General features: G+C 41.1%; 1 protein-coding gene across 2 annotated transcripts in view; it reads right to left on the bottom strand.

Annotated features, from left to right (window-relative positions):
- LOC308395242 (zinc finger protein GLIS2-like) overlaps positions 1-16273 on the bottom strand; it is a 30136-nt gene extending 13863 nt beyond the window's left edge. For both annotated transcript variants that reach the window (XM_080880011.1, XM_080880012.1), the window contains exon 1: positions 15814-16273. The gene's annotated coding sequence lies outside the window, so the exon portion shown is untranslated. The remainder of the gene's footprint in view (positions 1-15813) is intronic.
- Positions 16274-17361: the final 1088 nt, after the last annotated feature.

Genomic DNA, 17361 nt, shown 5'->3' with positions numbered 1-17361 from the left:
CCTGTCGGCTTGCCAGCTACCTCACCACACTAAGTTTCACATTCCACAGCAACCTTGTTGACTTCTCTCTCTCACACGCACACAGCTATTTGGAGGTACTGTAACAGCACGCACACTCAGGACCATATGTCACACCAGTAGACATGTGTATGGCTCATAACCACACATGAGCCCCCAACCTCCCAACGGGTCCACCCCCTTTTTTCCCCTCAGTGACCTGCATTTGGGCAGCACGCCCAGATCCACTTATGGATCCTCCACTGCCTACAAAAACACATAGTTTGACTATTTGCAGACTTACAGTCAAGCATATGTACATACTTGTGCACTAGTGCATGCACTCACTGTCCTATACAGTATAGTACATACTGGTATGGTCTTTGTATGGTCTTTCCATACTGTCCCTCACTGAAAGATGGCACCACTCTACACAGCAGAATCTCCAGTGTTAAATTAACACTGGAGAGTGTCTATATGGGTCCACACCTCTGAGTGTTAAATTAACACTTTTGACGGCGTTATATGTTTAAAAGTAACCTAGTCAGTTTTGAAGATTAACAAAGACTAACACTGAGCAGTGCTGATTTTCTAACACTGGAAAATAACTCAAAATGTTAGAAATATTCCAGTGTTAGAAAATCAGCACTGCTCAGTGTTAGTCTTTGTTAATCTTCAAAACTGACTAGGTTACTTTTAAACATATAACGCCGTCAAAAGTGTTAATTTAACACTCAACAGTGTTGTATTTAACACTCAGAGGTGTGGACCCATATAGACACTCTCCAGTGTTAATTTAACACTGGAGATTTTGCTGTGTACCTCAAACCTTCAACAACAAAGTTATGCTTAAAACCAACCTACATTAAACCCATTTGTTTGAAATCCAAAACACCTCATAAGTCAGGAGCGTCCTCACACAGTGGTTAGATACGCCTGTCAGAACCCCATAATTCTTACAAGGGAGGCAAGCTGACAAACACGCATACACACAAAGTGCATTGCTTACACATTTTTGCATGGAAATACGTACTGGTTTACACTCAGACTGGATTGCTGATGCTGTGGGTATTCTCAGCACACAAATCGTTATTAGACTCATCCAAATCCCACTTTGACTGTTCGATTTTTTGACGCTATTATATATGAAGCAAAGCAGACACACACATATGCTCACACAGTTTATCCCCTCCCCTCAGGTGTAACACACCCACACATGAGAGTTTGTCCTCCTCTCACAGGAAACATTTGCTTCCACGGTGCCCCAATGTGGCCTCTCCCTCTCTCTTATTTTTTTATTTTTCCTCCCCTGTCTCTCTCTCTCGTGCGCTCGCTTTACTTCCCTCCCTCTCACTCCTTCCTGCGGTTTTCCTCTCCCAGTCCTCCAGCGGAGCATACCTCTCCTGTTCTCTGTACCTCCCACTCCTTTTTCTTTTCTCCTACTTTTTCTTCTCAGTGCATTTTTGAGCTCCCTTCTTTTATTTCTCCCCAGTTTCACGACTTGTTTTTATTCCTGTTCTGTCCTTCAAATCGAACAAGATACAATGACATGAAATGACAGTGTTAATAACTGAGAAGATAGACTGTAAAGCTTTGGATCAGGCATGGACTTCACAGTCTTGAAGTAAAAACCTTTTTCAGTGTAGGTATTCAATGATTGTTTTTTTTATGTTTTACTCTAGACCTATGCTTGTTCCACGTGTGAAAAACTAGCTGTCAGGATGAGGAGGAATCAGGTTCAACAAGGCAGCAGACAGAGAAAGAGATTTAAGCCAGTCCATCACTCCAGGAACAACGTCAGGCCTGATTTCTAAGGTTTATATATTCTTTGATCTTCCACTCAGTGTCCTTATAAGGTATTATGCAAGACCACCGCAACAGTGAGGATGATAGGAGGCTTTGTTTTTGTGACGTGGAGGCATACAGAGACAAAAAGAAAAGAGGCCGAGGTGCCCTCGTGAGAAATGAAATTGGACACCTGTTTGAACAGCAGTGGACAAAAAAACAAAACAACTGGTTTGCATTAGGGAGAAAAAAAGGGTTTCTAAGGACATAGAAAGGTTGTTGAGAAGCATGGAGGAAGCAGCGGGGGGTTCCTCTTACCACACACTCTGTGGTGAGTTGGAGGTAAACAAGTTCTTGGAGGCAAGTTTGTTTTTCTTTTAAAGAAAGAGGACAAACACGAGTTTTTCTTTTCTCATTGAAGTCCAAGTGTTGCACAATATGTTTTTTGAGGGCCGGAGAAACTGTGCAGATCATCCAAAACACTAATGACTATATCACATTTCAAACTCCAGTCACAAAAACAAAACCACCTCCGCTGCAATCAAGCGGCTTTTTTTTCTTTTCACCGCCACGGCAGCAAAAAGGAAATTTACTGTCAGTGTTCACAACTTGAGAATGAGTTGCGCTGTTGTTTTATATGATGTCAACTCTGATTCACGGCGCGCGCTCTGTGCCAGCATTCACGAGGGTGAACTTCCCTCAGGAGAGAGAAAAACGGCAACAGTGCGGGGAGACTGAGAGCGAGTGGGCGATGAAAAATGGCAAGGAGAAAACAGAAACTGTGGGAGTCAGACATGGGCTCCCACCCTTTCCTCCCCTCACACTTTTCCCATTATTTGTCTCGGCATGTCTCGGCCTTCCCTCTCTCTCTCTCTCTCTTGCATCTCGGCAGCACAAAGTGATGCAACTGTACCGAGCAAGTCTGCAATAGCTACCAGTAGAGCCTGCAGTGTCTCTCATACTGACACTGGCGTCTACACCACTTATGAAGGGAGTGGTGGCGACTGTCAGGGGGAGGGGGAGCGGGGGTGGGCGGGTGTAACTTCTGGAATCAGCGACTGTCTTTTTTTCACTTGAAACATACCACAAATCTCACATCTCTATATGTCAATAAGCTTACTTCTGACTCTTGCTGTCTATAGGGAGACTTTTGAAAGGCATGAAGTAGCTGCTCACTTTACCAAAAAATTTGTTCCAAAAGGGCTGAGCTGCTAAGTGTCATGACAAGAAGTGCACATTAGAAAACCCAACTTTAAAAGTTGAACAGTGCTGTTTATTCAAGCTCAGATTCACTCACACAAACAATGCTTTTCCTATTAATTCCTTGAATTAAAGCCCCAGTCAGCCCAAGAGACAGATCAGAAACTCCATGGCAACCGCCAGCTGCTAGAGGAAAATATATATTCCCCAACCAGATGGTGAGGGGTTGCTAGAGGTTTCTGACTGACCATAGGTGAACTTGATCGCTAAAGGCCCAGTGACGGAGCCTTAGAGACTAGTCCAAGTCCCCCTGCCAAACACAGGTTATTACAGAAAACTGGGTATTCCCCAACAGGTTGGCGAGTGGGTGCTGGAGGATGCTGGTCATCAGTAGCTGAAAATGGTTAGTAGCCATTGAAAACAGGCATCATTTTGACTGCTTGGTTAGCGAGCGCTTGCAACATCATGGATCACAAGGAGGATTGTTGGTGTAACACCTACTTTGCAACTACTCACCAATGAATGGGGAATGCATATTTTTTCTCCAACCAACCAAAGATTTCCAGGAGAGGTCGCTGACCAGTCTGTAGGCCTATATGACTAGGTCCTAGGGTTTGTTTTTACATTCAACAACTTCAATAATCAGGGAGTCAACTTCATTGGAAGCTGCAGTGTTGCACACTTGATACTGTCTGAAATGCCACCAGCAATGATCCTCCAGTGCTTCTAGTAAACTGTTATTGCTAATACAAATTGGATTTAGAAATCTGTTCCTTAGGGTGTTTTCACACCTGCTGGTGTTTAGTCCGCTTAAATCAAACTCGGGTTTGTTTCCTCCCTCGGTGCAGTTCATTTGTGCAGGTGTGAACATGGTAATCACACTCAGGTGAGGAGCGAAAGCAAGACCCTAATTAACTCCAGAGTGGTTCATTTATAGTGTGAACGTGAGCCGACCACGATCTGAACCAACTACCAGGTGTACATTACAAGTTTGAACTAAAAACCACCTTGGATTGCTTTTCTGGGATGTGCCAAGGTACAATTAAGGTACAATTAAGGTACAATCAGTGGTTTACTTTTGTTGCTCCCACCCCAGACACATCTGGACAAGAAGCGAGCTGAACGTTTTTTCGTGGTTTGTAGTGATGCATTTAGTTTTGCTTGGAGTTCATTTTGATTTTTCTCTGTGTGAAAAGAAATCAAATCTACAAAACAAAAGAGCTACAAGGTTACTGTGGCGGGGCGGGGCTTGCAGTGCTGTGCAGGGAAGGCAGACGCACCTGCACAGCGAACGTGAACGTGCACCCAGGTCTGCTGTGGGTTTGTTACAGTTACAAATTAATCAACTTATACGGACCAGACTAAACAATCTATAGGTGTGAAAACACCCTTAGTAGTGACCTCAGCTGTCACAAGTAATAACAGTTATTAACCTGTTACAAAAACATCTTCCATGTCTACTAAATTTACAGACTTTTAACATAATTCTTCACCATATGTATTGTGTTAAAATCAACCATATGGTTGTCAGCAATGCCCTTTAAAAAAAACCTCTGTTATATACACTAGGTAGCATAACAATGAATGAACCAAACCTGCTTTATCATACTTTCAAAGTAGATGAAAGGATGAAAGGACTTGATCTTTAAACAAAATGTTTACTTTGTATAAAGAGCAAGGGAGCAGAGAGTCATTTTGTCATAGAACCAAAATTCTTAATGCACCCGAAGGAGTCGCCCCCTGCTAACCATTAGAAAGTGTGCAGGTTCAAGGCACTTTTTCACTGACATGTACTTTTCTGACCATAAAGTACACGACACGCATCTTTTGTAGAAAGTACAATAGTGGTGTAGCTAACACTAATGGAAGCATTTTTTATTCGATTGCAAGTTAATTATTCATTTGTGTCAGATGCCAAATACACAATAGTTTTTGCTTTTTTATATTTAAATCCCAAACAGACTCCAGTGCAGCTATGACCAAAGAGTCACATTTGCTTTAAAATAAACAAAGTGGAACAAGCTCGATCAACAGGTTCTTAAACAGCATCCAGAATGCTGAAAATCACATTTAGGGACATTAGGCAGTGAAATATGTGTGTTTATTGCAAAAATATGGGATACCTGTTTTTTATCATATATAAAAAAATTGCTGAACATTTTGGAAGATAGGCCCTGGGAGGAAAATGCTGGAGAGTTACTTAAGACTCCCCCACTTAGAGCACATGGGGTGGGTGGGCGTTAATCAGATAGGAGCTTTATAAATGGAAAGATCAGTTGAGGAAGAGCTGTAATAAAAGATAAACCCCCCTCGTTACAGTTTATCCCTTCATAACTCAAAGATGAACATAACCATGTATAGTAAACTTCATGCTGGTGGAAGTTAAGAGCATATTTGTACTAACTGAACGGTTCTTACTCCTTAGTTAAAGAGGGTCTGTTTTTCTTCTCTAATTCTTCAGTGTTAAGAATTTTGTCAAATCTAACTCTTTTCAAGAAACACTCTGAAACCACTCCTTTGTGTTTACATTAATGAAATGGGTCAAATGAATGCAAGAAAAAGGGGTGATTTGATTTCACTTTAACCATATCAAACCAAATCACTCCAGAGCTTTTCACTCCCTTTGTACACTCGTACTCCTCCCTGACCAACCAAATGGTTTATTAAACCAACAGTTCATTCTTCGCTCAACACCAAGCAGCAAGCAGACAAAGGAAGTAGCTAACTGATGAACATTTAATCAGCCAATTAGCTCTGAAAGAACCATTATTCTGAGAAGAATGAATATTGGATTTAAATGAATAAGTTAACAGACACTTCACCTCTACCTGCAGCTTAAAGAATAGCCTGTGTTGCTCAGCTTTATAAAGTAGGCCCACACTGGTATAGTACGTCTGTTTTGTGTTTTGAGATTGTTTTGCTCATTGCAAGTGTAAGAAACAGAAATTGCTCACTGTTTACTTACTTTTTACGTCTGTTTCATCAGATATCTGAAATGTGCAGCAGTTGCACTGATGCAGAGTTTAATATGTTTTGTGTATTAGTTTAGAAAAGTGAATCACTATAATAGATGGCTATGGTTTATGTATTATCTGTCCTTATGAAAAGTTTCTGTCAGTGGTAAATGTAGGGACAAATTATTGGCCTGTTGACAAAAAGCTGAGGGTTTCATCCCCATATGGTTTAAATCAGAGTATAAAATTTTCTATTCTTCCGTACGTAAACTCTGAACACAACAGAATACGCATAACCATAACACCATAGCAGTAATACAGCTTATAAAAACCACTTATAGAAAATCATACAGACAGAGCACTCATTCACACTGCATGTTAAAACATATGCATGGCCTAAAAGAATCAAAAACATTGGGGGAGATGAATGGCTTAGTTAACTCAGAACATGCTCATCACTGCCAGTAATTAAACCACATGAGGGCAAAGTGAGCATGTTTCACTTATTAAATCATTGTTTGTATCTACCTGTCTGACTCAGCCCATGCCTTATGTTGTAAAAACGAATTCATAATTATTTGTAATTAATTAGTTAGTAATTAGCACAGACACAGCGCCCCAAGCATGCACTTTATGACAAATAGATGCTAGTCAAATTTTTTATAGCAGCAACATCTTTCCAAAAGATATGTTGATCTCACGGTGGTTTTGGTTTAATTATACTTGGTTTTGGACATGAACACAAATGCCACAAAGAGGCATTCTTGTTACACTTCACTGAAGTCCAGCTAAAGGGTCGATGCATAGCTGGCATGCTGTACTCTGTTTTTTTCTGAGTCTGCGCAGGCACAAAAACTGGCATGTGAACTTCTGCATCGATGTTCACATGCACTCTCTGATGATAAATGCTCACATTCATGGAAGCAATAAAACACCTCCAATGAGTTCACTACTCTGTTAAAGGGTGTGTTGGGCAATTCTTTTCATCGATCTAAAAATAGCATATTCTAATGTAACAGCGAATGTGTTTATTCCATCATCTGAGGCTCATCGTCGTATTTATGACCTGTCCACGTGTGCTTTGGTATTTTGGTAGCCTTTTTAATGCATTTTGGCCACTCGTCCACACATAAACTGCATTCTATGTGACTGAAAATGGAAAAAAAAAACAACCTTCTTCCAGGTGAAGATTTTCACAAAGTCCATGAACATCATGTCCACATGTAAATTTATATTCTTCTTTTTTTTTTTCTTTTTTTTTTGATGATCAGCAATCCAGTTGTTCAGTCTGACGTCACTAGCCGTGTCTGGGTCTAAACTCCGCTGCAGCTCCATGTATCAAACGATCACTGTGGCATTACTGAGAGTTGAAAAACTGTCTAAAGTCTTTCATCTTTAATAAAATGATCAGCCAGGTGTAACACTTGAGTTTAACATCCAGGCATCCATGAAAACGGAACTTATGACATTTAACGGAGTTAGAAGTTAGCAGGGAGTTAGCTCGCTAGCTTCTATCTAAATACAATATAGCATGTCCTGACTGCGGGGTTTTGGAAACAAATTAAAACGTACAGCTCTGTTATCACTTCCAGCATAAATGAAGACAGAAAACTAAACAGCAGTGATGTTTGTAGGGTTACTGAAGTTTGGCTAGCTGGTATATAATGATGTGCTACGTGACCGCTAGCGACACAGCTATGTTAGCATAATATAAACAAGCTAACTTTTTTTCCACTCGATAAAAGTTAACGTGAGTGTTCTCGGTGGTCAGAAACAAATGTAATCGCATGGCAGGATGCTGTAAAAGGACCAAACTTCAGCCAGGAGAACAACTGAGATAATCCATCCACAATACGAGGTTAGTCATTCATATACTGCTGCATGGGCTGGGCTGTAGTTACATCCTAAGGTTTTAAAAACTGAGCTTAAATAAATGATTAGCGGTAATAAAAGCCGAGGGAGGTCAACAGGGATCACTGACTGTTTTAGGAGCTTTTTGAGATCAAATAGAAGAAAATACATAACATTAAACATGTTAACAACACAAAAGCCATATTAAACGCAGACTACTTTAGGCCCGGAAGTAGGATTCGTCGCGTCATCACTGAACAACCGGATAGGTTATGTTGCCACTTGTTGCTTAGGAATTCTCTTGACATCAAGTGAGATCATTTTTTTAGCAGAAAATCTTTGTTACAAAAAATACCCGTGTATAAAAGTTTAAAAAACAACAACAACAACAATTCAGTAGCATTTTGACATGTAAGGGATCACACTGTCAAATACCTTTCAAATTGAACAATGAAATGGTGCAAAAACAACACAAAAAACAAGATAACGAAAAAGTAAAAGTATCAACAAAAAGCCTGGTTAGACAAAAAGGTTTTTAACTGAGTCCACAGAGTCGGCTAAATGTAATTACAGTGGGAGACTGTTCCAAAGTCAAGGAGCCACAGACTGAAACGCTCTGTCCCGCTTCTGTCTCGTACACGGGAACACCAGCAGATTGTGAGCCTGCGATCGAACCCTATGAGCAGCAGTCTTCGATTCAATCTGAAATTATTAACTTTTTACTTTTCATTCTCGTTATATTTTAGTTTAGTCTCTTACATCTGTCTCTTCACCTCGTTCAGAACCCCCACCCATAATGCCTTGCAACACCTCCGCTACCACCATCCCACCATTTGGCAGCAGGACAAGATCAACATAGACTTCACTTCTCCCCTCTGCCTCTCTGTAATTCCTTGCCGTCAACGGTGCAACAGAACCCCCACACCCACCCACGGGCCCTCCATCCTGACCGTTTCATCCACTGCCACCTTCAAAGAGAAAGACCACGGATGGAGAAGAGGACTAAAAAAGAGAATGGAGGATGATGGAAAAGAATGAGTGGAGGATGAAAAAACGGGAAGGGATGTGGGAAATGAAAGACAGAAAGAAAAGCGAGAAAAGTGTTTTTAACCTTGTCAGGCGAGACAGACGAGGCCAAGCACAGTCTGCATCCCAGAAATCCGTCTCTCTTTTTCCCTTTCCCTCAGTTTTTGTTTTTTCTTTGTCCTTCTTTCCTCTTTCTTTCTCAGCCTCCCTCTTTCATTCCCTCAGCTCTGTCATCCAGACGTAAAACACACAAACACATGTGCCTCACATTCCTGCGTGCAGAGCAGATTCACCCAATTTGTTTCCACTGAGTGTGTGTGTGTGTGTGTGTGTGTGTGTGTGTGTGTGTGTGTGTGTTGTGTGTGTGTGTGTGTGTGTGTGTGTGTGTGTGAGGGAGTCTCTGCATGCGTGCTTTCGTATGCGTGTGCTCGTGTATGTGCCAAGCCAGTAAATAATAACCAATCCCAGCTGTACTGTGGACCGTTCCTCTCATTCTAGCTGAGGAAACAAAGAGGGAGGGAAAGGAAAAAGGCTCCATCAAATAGCAGAGTAATGAGCTGGAAAAAAGTCAGCTGAGAATTGAGCAGGAAGAATTAATTTTGTTTTAATGCTAGCAGACATTATGAGTCCTGTAGGAGTGCCAGTCAGTATAGGAGTTGGGCCAGATGCCACCTGAGAAAAACAGTCCATTTGTACACATTTCAATAGAGAGTCAAGATTCGGCTACCTTTAAGCTATAGGTAAATCACTGCAACAGATTCCTTCCAGATTCCACAAAACAATCCATTACTAAGTTGGCTTCCTCACACTGTGGGAAACAAGCAGACTGACATTTTCATCCAGTTTTCTCTCTGGATTTGTGAAAAACAGTTGAATATGACAGGAACCAAATCTGAAACCAAAACAGGGGTGTTTTTTTGTGCAACCTTAGAAAAGAAGGCGGCTATATCCAAGGAGATTAGACGGGGAAGTAGACAGGACAGCCCACATGAAGAAAGGCAAGGAAGATCTTGAGGAGAGAAATAAATGTTTAGCCACAGGGTCACATCACAGGCCTAGCAGTGTAAGCAGCAATGTCCAGACTTCCCTATCCCTCGCTATCACCTCCAGTTCTTCTGGGTGGATATGTTCCAGAGCCTGCCAATTATAATCTCTCCAGCACATCCTGGGACTTCCCCAGTCTTCCCTCCCATTTGGGCATTTCCAAAACTACTTCACCTAGGAGGTGACACCATTTCGTTTGGAGGAGCCTTTCACTAAGTCCAGACAATCTTCTGTCACTAGCAGCTGGAGGTCCTTTTCTTTCTGTTACTACTCACAGTGGTGATACTGTCCTACTTTTCTATGCATCTAAGGTGGAGATACTGACTTTCCTATATGGCAGGGATTACAAGCTCTTTATTGCTCTCACTGTTTCAAGATTAAAGCAAATCTGTTATACAGATTTACAGTGTAATAATTTTAACTCTGCAAGTTGTCCATTAAAAAGTGGAGATTAGTCCTGAAACAATAAAAACAATCTCTCTCATCTCAACTTTAATGCCACTGATCTGGGTCAACACCACCCTTGCCTGTTCCTCACCTCTCCGCTAATTTCATTACATTACAACTTTAATTACATCATTACTTCGCCTGAGCCAAGGTGAGCCATACCCGAAACTCTGGCTGATTGGGACCCACACCCAGTTTCACACCTTGGCTCAGGCGATTAGAGGATCATCAGGGGGTCCTTTTGTCCCTCTGTGGGGGGTTACTCCCACTAGGTTTATATCTGGGACTCTCCACCATTTGACCTTAGAACTGAAGAAGCTTCTCGGATGAGAGGTGAAACGTCTTCAAGCAACTTAAAGAAGTCCAGACGCTTTTCTTTGCAAGCTCCTTTGACCAGTGCCACTTGATTTTCCCTTCAGTGGAATAACTTATTAAAAAAGTTTGGAGTGCTTTTTAAATCCCTCGTCAGACTCCTTATCTTACACAAAGGTTTTCTTCTGAAGGCACTTGCGCTTTCCAAGATGGTGTCACGCAGTTTAATAGCAAAGACCCTGGAGATCAGATGGAGTCTTTGCATCAAGCAACAAGAAGACCCTAGACATGAACATGACATAATTTCCTTAGGGATTATTAAAGCATTCTGATTCTGAATCTAGATCCTCTGGGTCTACTTTTCAATGGTTTTGAATGTGCAATAAAAGTAGTGGACCACCAAAAGAGTTCCAAAATGTTACTTTGTGTCATTAGTTTGAGTATATCACTTTTAAAAAGGGAAACTGTTTTAAAGAGTGTTGAATCTTTGCTTGACCACATTTGTCAAATTCAGTTCAGATCAAGTCACAACAACAGTGGGCTCAAGACGTTTCATATAGTGAAGTATAACAGGGAGATAAACAATAGAGAGAAAACCCCAACAATTAAACGACTCTCTATGAGTGAATACTTGGCAACAGTGGGAAGAAAAAACTCCCTTTTAACAGGATGACACCTCCGACCTAACCTGGCTCAGGGAGGGGCAGCAATTAAGCCAACAATCTTTCATGTAGGCTTCCTAGCAGACCTAGAGATTTGTTGAGACTGACACCTACGCAAAATTTAACATCATCAAAGTAGCCACAAGAAAAAAAATAAACAGTCATCATATTGTTGTCTACATCTAAGGCCACTTGAACACAGAACAAGATCCTACGCCCATCTGCGACGGCACTTGAGCCCCCTTTACAATCATAATTCCCAACCTTGAGGAGACAAGGCTGTTTTCCTCTCTTTCTGTACCTCACAACTCACTCCCTCGCTCTGCCAGGGCTTTTTCACTGAGGCCAGCATTTCGTTTGCCTCTTTCCTCCAAACACAAACCCAAAAGAAAGAAAGAGGGGTGGGAGAGGAGAAAATGAGAGAGAGAGACGGGGGGGGGGTTTGAGTCGGGGTTTTCGGAATTTGGTCTATGTTTGGATTGGAAGCGAAGGCCCCAGCACTGGGCTCTCAGGAGGATAATGGAAAAGAGGGAGAGAAGAAAGGGAGGTTTATGGCTGTGTGTGTACCCTCACAGGTGGTCGGCACATACTGACGGGTCCGGGGGGGGGGCTTTTGTGTGTCAAAATGTGTGTGTGTGTGTTCACGTGGGGTTGCCGAATCGTGTCCGCCTGTTGGCAAAAGTAACGCCATGTGTGCTCAAAGCATGTATGCTCAAAGATACATGTGTGTATCTTTGCAGATGTTGGCACCAACGCATGTGCGCTTTAGCTTGTAAGAATCAGAGAAGAGAGACGTAGAGAGGAGGTGAATAAGACATTCCTTAGATGCAGAGGAGTGGGGGGGATGCAGGGAGCCAGTGGTTAGTTAGTGGTTTGAAACTAAGAGGAGAAAAATGAACGTCTCGTCCAGGGCTAGGCCTGAAAATGCTACCGCAAACCAACCAACAAGCCAAGTGGGAGAGGAAAGGAGACCGGAGCACAGAAGAGGAGAAGGGGGAAAAAGCGAAGGATATGAAGAGAACCAGTGAGGCCTCCTCTTCCTCCTCTTCCCATATGAGGCCTGCTAACTCCTGCCTGTGCCGCAGGGGAGAAAGAAGGGGAGTGGTGCTTTTATAGCTGGACTGAACCGACTGAACCCATCATGTACAAACAGCAGGGAAAGTATGGAGACAACAGAGGCCTGAGGCCAGCAACCACGCAGGGGGCTTCAGATGGTTTCAAGTTGAGGGCCACAGGAGGGCTGGAGGTCCAAGGAAGAGAGGGATGGAGGAGTAAGAGAGAACCCCTCCAAATCTCCCTCGAGTCCCTTTTCAGTGATACATCAACAGTTTTGGTTGTTCTTTCTTTTACCTGTTGCTTCTTTTATTCACCTTTGTCCTTCTTTTCTTTCTTTGACTATTTTTCCATCTCTTTTCCTTGTTTTCTTTCTTATTTCCTCCACCCTCATCTTCATTCTTTGGTTATTCCTGCCGCATGTCTGCTCCATTTTCATTTTCATTCCTGTTTGCCTTTATTTTTGTTCCCTTCATTTTGTAACATTTCTTTCGTCTTTCTTTTTTATCCCGTCTTTCTGGCCTTGGATTGCTTCCTTTCCCAAACTGTTTTTTTTTTCTTGGCTCATCACTGGACTACTCCACTTATTAAATAACTCATTCAGTCAGTCTCTTTTTTTGGCTAAATTGCTTTCTTCCTTCATTCCTTTTGTCTTTTTTTTGCTGCACTTTTTTGTATTGCACACTCCCTTTTTTATGTTTTATTCCTTTTCTTTTCTTCTGACTACCGTCCTATCACATCTGTTCCCATTGTTTTCCATTCTCTTTCCATCATCTTTGTTTCCCTTGTTTTCCCTGCCATCCTTTCATTCTTGCGTTGATTTCCTCCTTTGTTAGTCCACATCAGATTATTTATTTTTCACTTTATTCACTTCTTCCATTTCATCTTCTGCCATCCTTTTCCTCCCTGTGGCTCTGTTTGCCCTGAAACTTTAATTTTTGCCCATACAGTTTAGTCATTTTGTGTATTTTCTTATAACTGATTAGTGTTGTGAACTGTGATCCTTTGTTTCTTTTTTCACTAACTTTGTTTCTACTTTTTTTGTACTTTCTGGTCTTTCTTCCTTATTTTATCATTCCTTCCTAACTCTTATCTCCCTATTCTATTTGTTTCTTTCTTTCTCCCTCTTTTAACAATTTACTTAAAACTTGTACACACAACCCTGCAGGTGTCCATATGCATGAGCAATGTTCCCACCCTGTAGCAGACTGAGTGGGTGGAAGGGGCCTGTAAGACAGATGCACCCAACAACAACAGGAAAGGAGTTTTCTTGGCTCAGAGTCTTTTCTAAAATCCATCCATGTGCGTCTGCCCAACCTTTGGAGAGCAGCATGATGCAACAAGCCTGCAACACACGCAGTACTGCATGACATGAAAACCACAAAATCAGCAAAAACTTTCGCCCCGACCACCATGTAACATCAGTAAGGGATTTTTGTTGGTCTTATGCACCAGTGGCCACTCCCCAAACCCTAAACCAGGATTTCAGACCCCGGAGAATTGAAGTCTAAGTGCAAGAATGAAGTTGGGAAGTGTTTTTCTGATACAAACTTATGCAGCAAAGCACAGAGGAGCTATGCTTGGTGTGAGGAGAGTGGAAGTTTTGTGTGTGCTTTGTGTCCACCTTGCCACACTTATGGGTGTGTAGAGTTGGTGTATATGGGAGTATTTGTGTCCCTAAATATGGCAACGTAGCTGTTTTAAATTTAAGCATTTGAGTCTAGCACAAGTTGGTAGTTTGTGGACAGAAAAGGTCTTACGGTATGCAATTATATACAAACACAATTGTGGATCACCGCAAAAAACGACAATAACGCCACTGTTACAATGCATGAAGCTAAAAATATGTCCCTTGTCAATGCATTTTCTCAGAGTATAGGCTTTCTGCTAATTTGGTTCAACTGCTTCCAGAGTGAAGACGCTACATTAGGAAATTCCAGCCAATGTCAGTGTTCAAAATACCAGTCTGGGCAATACCAACAGTAATACTTGGTAATCGTGTAAAGAGTCTTTGAGATCTTAATTAATCAAATAATCTTTCAACATTTAGTCAGACCACATCTGATACAGGCAAGAGAGAGACACGGGAGATGAACACAGGCCACTGACACTGCTAAATGCCATCTAATTTTTAGATATGCCAATAAAAAGTCAATAAGGTCAATGCCAATATTTGGCTGACATGTTGTTACAACCCCACTTCAAACTTCATGCCCCACCTTGAAAGCACTTTACCCCACCTTTTTATTTGGGCATGCTCGTATGGCACAAGCACAGTGGACACAGTACAAACTGGTTACAGGATGATGGCAATAACTGTAACACAGGCCAAATGATGTGGATGGTACATCGATGTGCAATGCTAGTCCAGTTAACTGTCACTCAGAAAGCAAAAAGAATTGTGGTGAAGAAATCAAATGTAATTGATTTTATGGGTTTTGTTTTGGGGGTTTTTTTCTTGATTGATATTGGATTTCTTGAATTGATCGAGAAGTAGTTCTAGTTAAGCTGAGAAATTCTTAGTGATCTGACAGCCAAACAACGTCCACCCTAATTTTGTTGTTGTTGTTTGTTGATAAACTGTTTGTTCATAAAATGACAATGTGAAACAATATTGACCACAAACCTTTTCTTGCTAGATATTCCAACAAGGACATCCAGCTGAGTGTAAGGTATATCTCCAGTCTCAGCACAACTTTGCTTTTGGAAACTATTTTTCAACCAGACATCAAGGTAAAGGGGACAGCTGATGCTTTTTCATATGTAGCAATTCTTTTACAGCTCGTTGAGCCCTAAAATTGTGATGTAACTTACCAATTTGTTACTAACCAATTCATTTGCACTCTTCTTTGTAAACAAGGAAATAATGCTGTTGTTTTCCTAGCTTGGACCACTGTCCCTCACATCAATGTTTAATGTTTAAAATTCAACAAAACAACATTTCATCAAGTCCACAGAGTTTTAGTGACTGGTTATTTCTTTAACTTTTTTTTTCTCCAAGCAAAATACATTTCAGAAGAAAATCAGAGCTCCCAGACGAAACCCCTGAGGAGCTCCTGAGATTACCAGGAGTAGGAAGATCATATATGGCTGTAAAGATTATTGTCATTAATATTAAATTAATCGTTTTAAGAAAAAATCATAAAATGTCATTTCAAAAACTCAAAGCAATATCTTTGAAAAGGTCAGAAAAAACAATATATATCCAGATTACAGACAAAGAAAACCACAGGTGCTAAAGATTTCTAGTATTTTTATTGATTAGATTCATTAAAACCCCTAAAGACAACAGATGTCAACCTGTATTAATACTGTAAATGTTTGTTTTTTAATACTTGAATCATGGCTCGTATATTTATACATAGCTAGTTAAATTCTGTAAGTGCTGCCACACTTATGGCCGCCACATATTGTAAATCAATATTAGGGAAACGTCAAGGGACTCTTAGATTTCTAGATACACAGACAAAGCTGAGATTTACCTTATAACAGCCTGTTAGTGAGGCAGATCTTCTCCCTGTAGTTTGCCTGAAGATGCTTCTTCAATGGTCGTACTGTGAGCTCAGAAATTCATCAAAATCAAGCGAGTTTGTCCGACGTGTCCTGTATCATCTTCATCAAAGTTGTCGGTTTTCACTGGCTGCTCTCAAAATCAAAGAAATCTGCGTTGTTGAAAAGCAAATCCTCCCCTCGGGGGATCGTTCGGAAGGTAAAATATCTATTGCTAGTGGTCAGTTTTCACATATGTATTGGAAAACCTTGTCCTGGGAATATTTTTTCTTCAAAATGACTATTATGTAAAAAAAATTTAAATGAATAGGGATTTTTTTTTTAAATTGTGTGTCACTCAAATATACGAATGCAGGATACTCTGCGGCGTAAATGTCAAATCTGGCGTAAAATCAGGCTCTCCGAGAGGCGCATCGCTCAGTTGCGACGCTGGTCAACTGAGCTTCCAGCGGCGGAGAGGAGGGAAGAAGCTGTCTGGGAGGGAGAAAGGGAGAGGGGGCGTGGAGAGACACTGTGACAGCATGAGCGAGAGAAAGAGAGGGAGAGAGTCTGACATCCGAGGGAGCATTCCTCCTCCAGCTGTTGAATATCTGGACGTTTTCATTGCAGCGCTTCTTCATTTTTATTTTGTCATAGGGGAGACCGGGGATAGCTGTAACGTGGGTCAGTTGTAACACTTCCAATTTCTCCAATCAGGGCTAAGTTTCAAATGATGTGACTCATCCTGTGCATGCCCAATTCAGTTCTGCTATCACATGTGAAAAATCAGCACATTTTGTCAAACACAGACAATTTAACATGAAAAAAAGTAATTTGTATGGCAAAAAGTAAGTTTTTCTACTTTATTTCAATTTGTAATAGCATTATCTGCTTTGCAGCTAAACTCAAACTTAAATTATGTTATTTGTATGTCTATGGGGATATATTCTGTGTAGGTCTTTAGTGCTAATGTTTTAGCCGTTGGCTGTAATGTTAGCTAGTTCATGGCTATAGGAGTTCTGGGTCAGTTGTAACAGCAACAGTCTGGGTTAGTTGTAACAATAATGCAGATGTTACAACTTACCACACTATTACTTTAACTTATATTAAACAAGTTGGGGCAACGACATCAGCAGAGAGAGGTTCACTGGTCGCATTTGTATATGCGGTTAATGCCATTGGCAACACAATTCCTCTACTGTTTGTGTTCCCACACATACATAATGCAGACCACTGTGTCAGAGATGGACCAGTAGGAAGTACTGGTAGTGGAAATAAATCAGGATGGGTGCAAGAAACAGATTTCCTCATCTTTCTGAAGCACTTTGCAAACCACACCAAGGTAAGCCATGATAAAAAGTAATGGAATTGCGATGCTGGTGAACAACTACATTTTTTCAGCTTCATTGTTATGTTCAAAATTGGTGCAAGAGTTGTAGGTTATAATGCCCACTGAGCCAATGAGGCCAAATTCAAGGAAGACCAACCAAAATTAATGAAATATTCAGTTGCAGAAAATTCCATAATTTGTCTTTTTTGGG

The sequence above is a fragment of the Rhamphochromis sp. 'chilingali' genome (assembly GCF_963969265.1).
Source record: "Rhamphochromis sp. 'chilingali' genome assembly, chromosome: 4".
In the NCBI taxonomy this organism is placed as follows: Eukaryota; Metazoa; Chordata; class Actinopteri; order Cichliformes; family Cichlidae; genus Rhamphochromis; species Rhamphochromis sp. 'chilingali'.
Note: the sequence above shows the minus strand (reverse complement) of the source record. Positions and strands in the feature narration are given on the sequence as shown.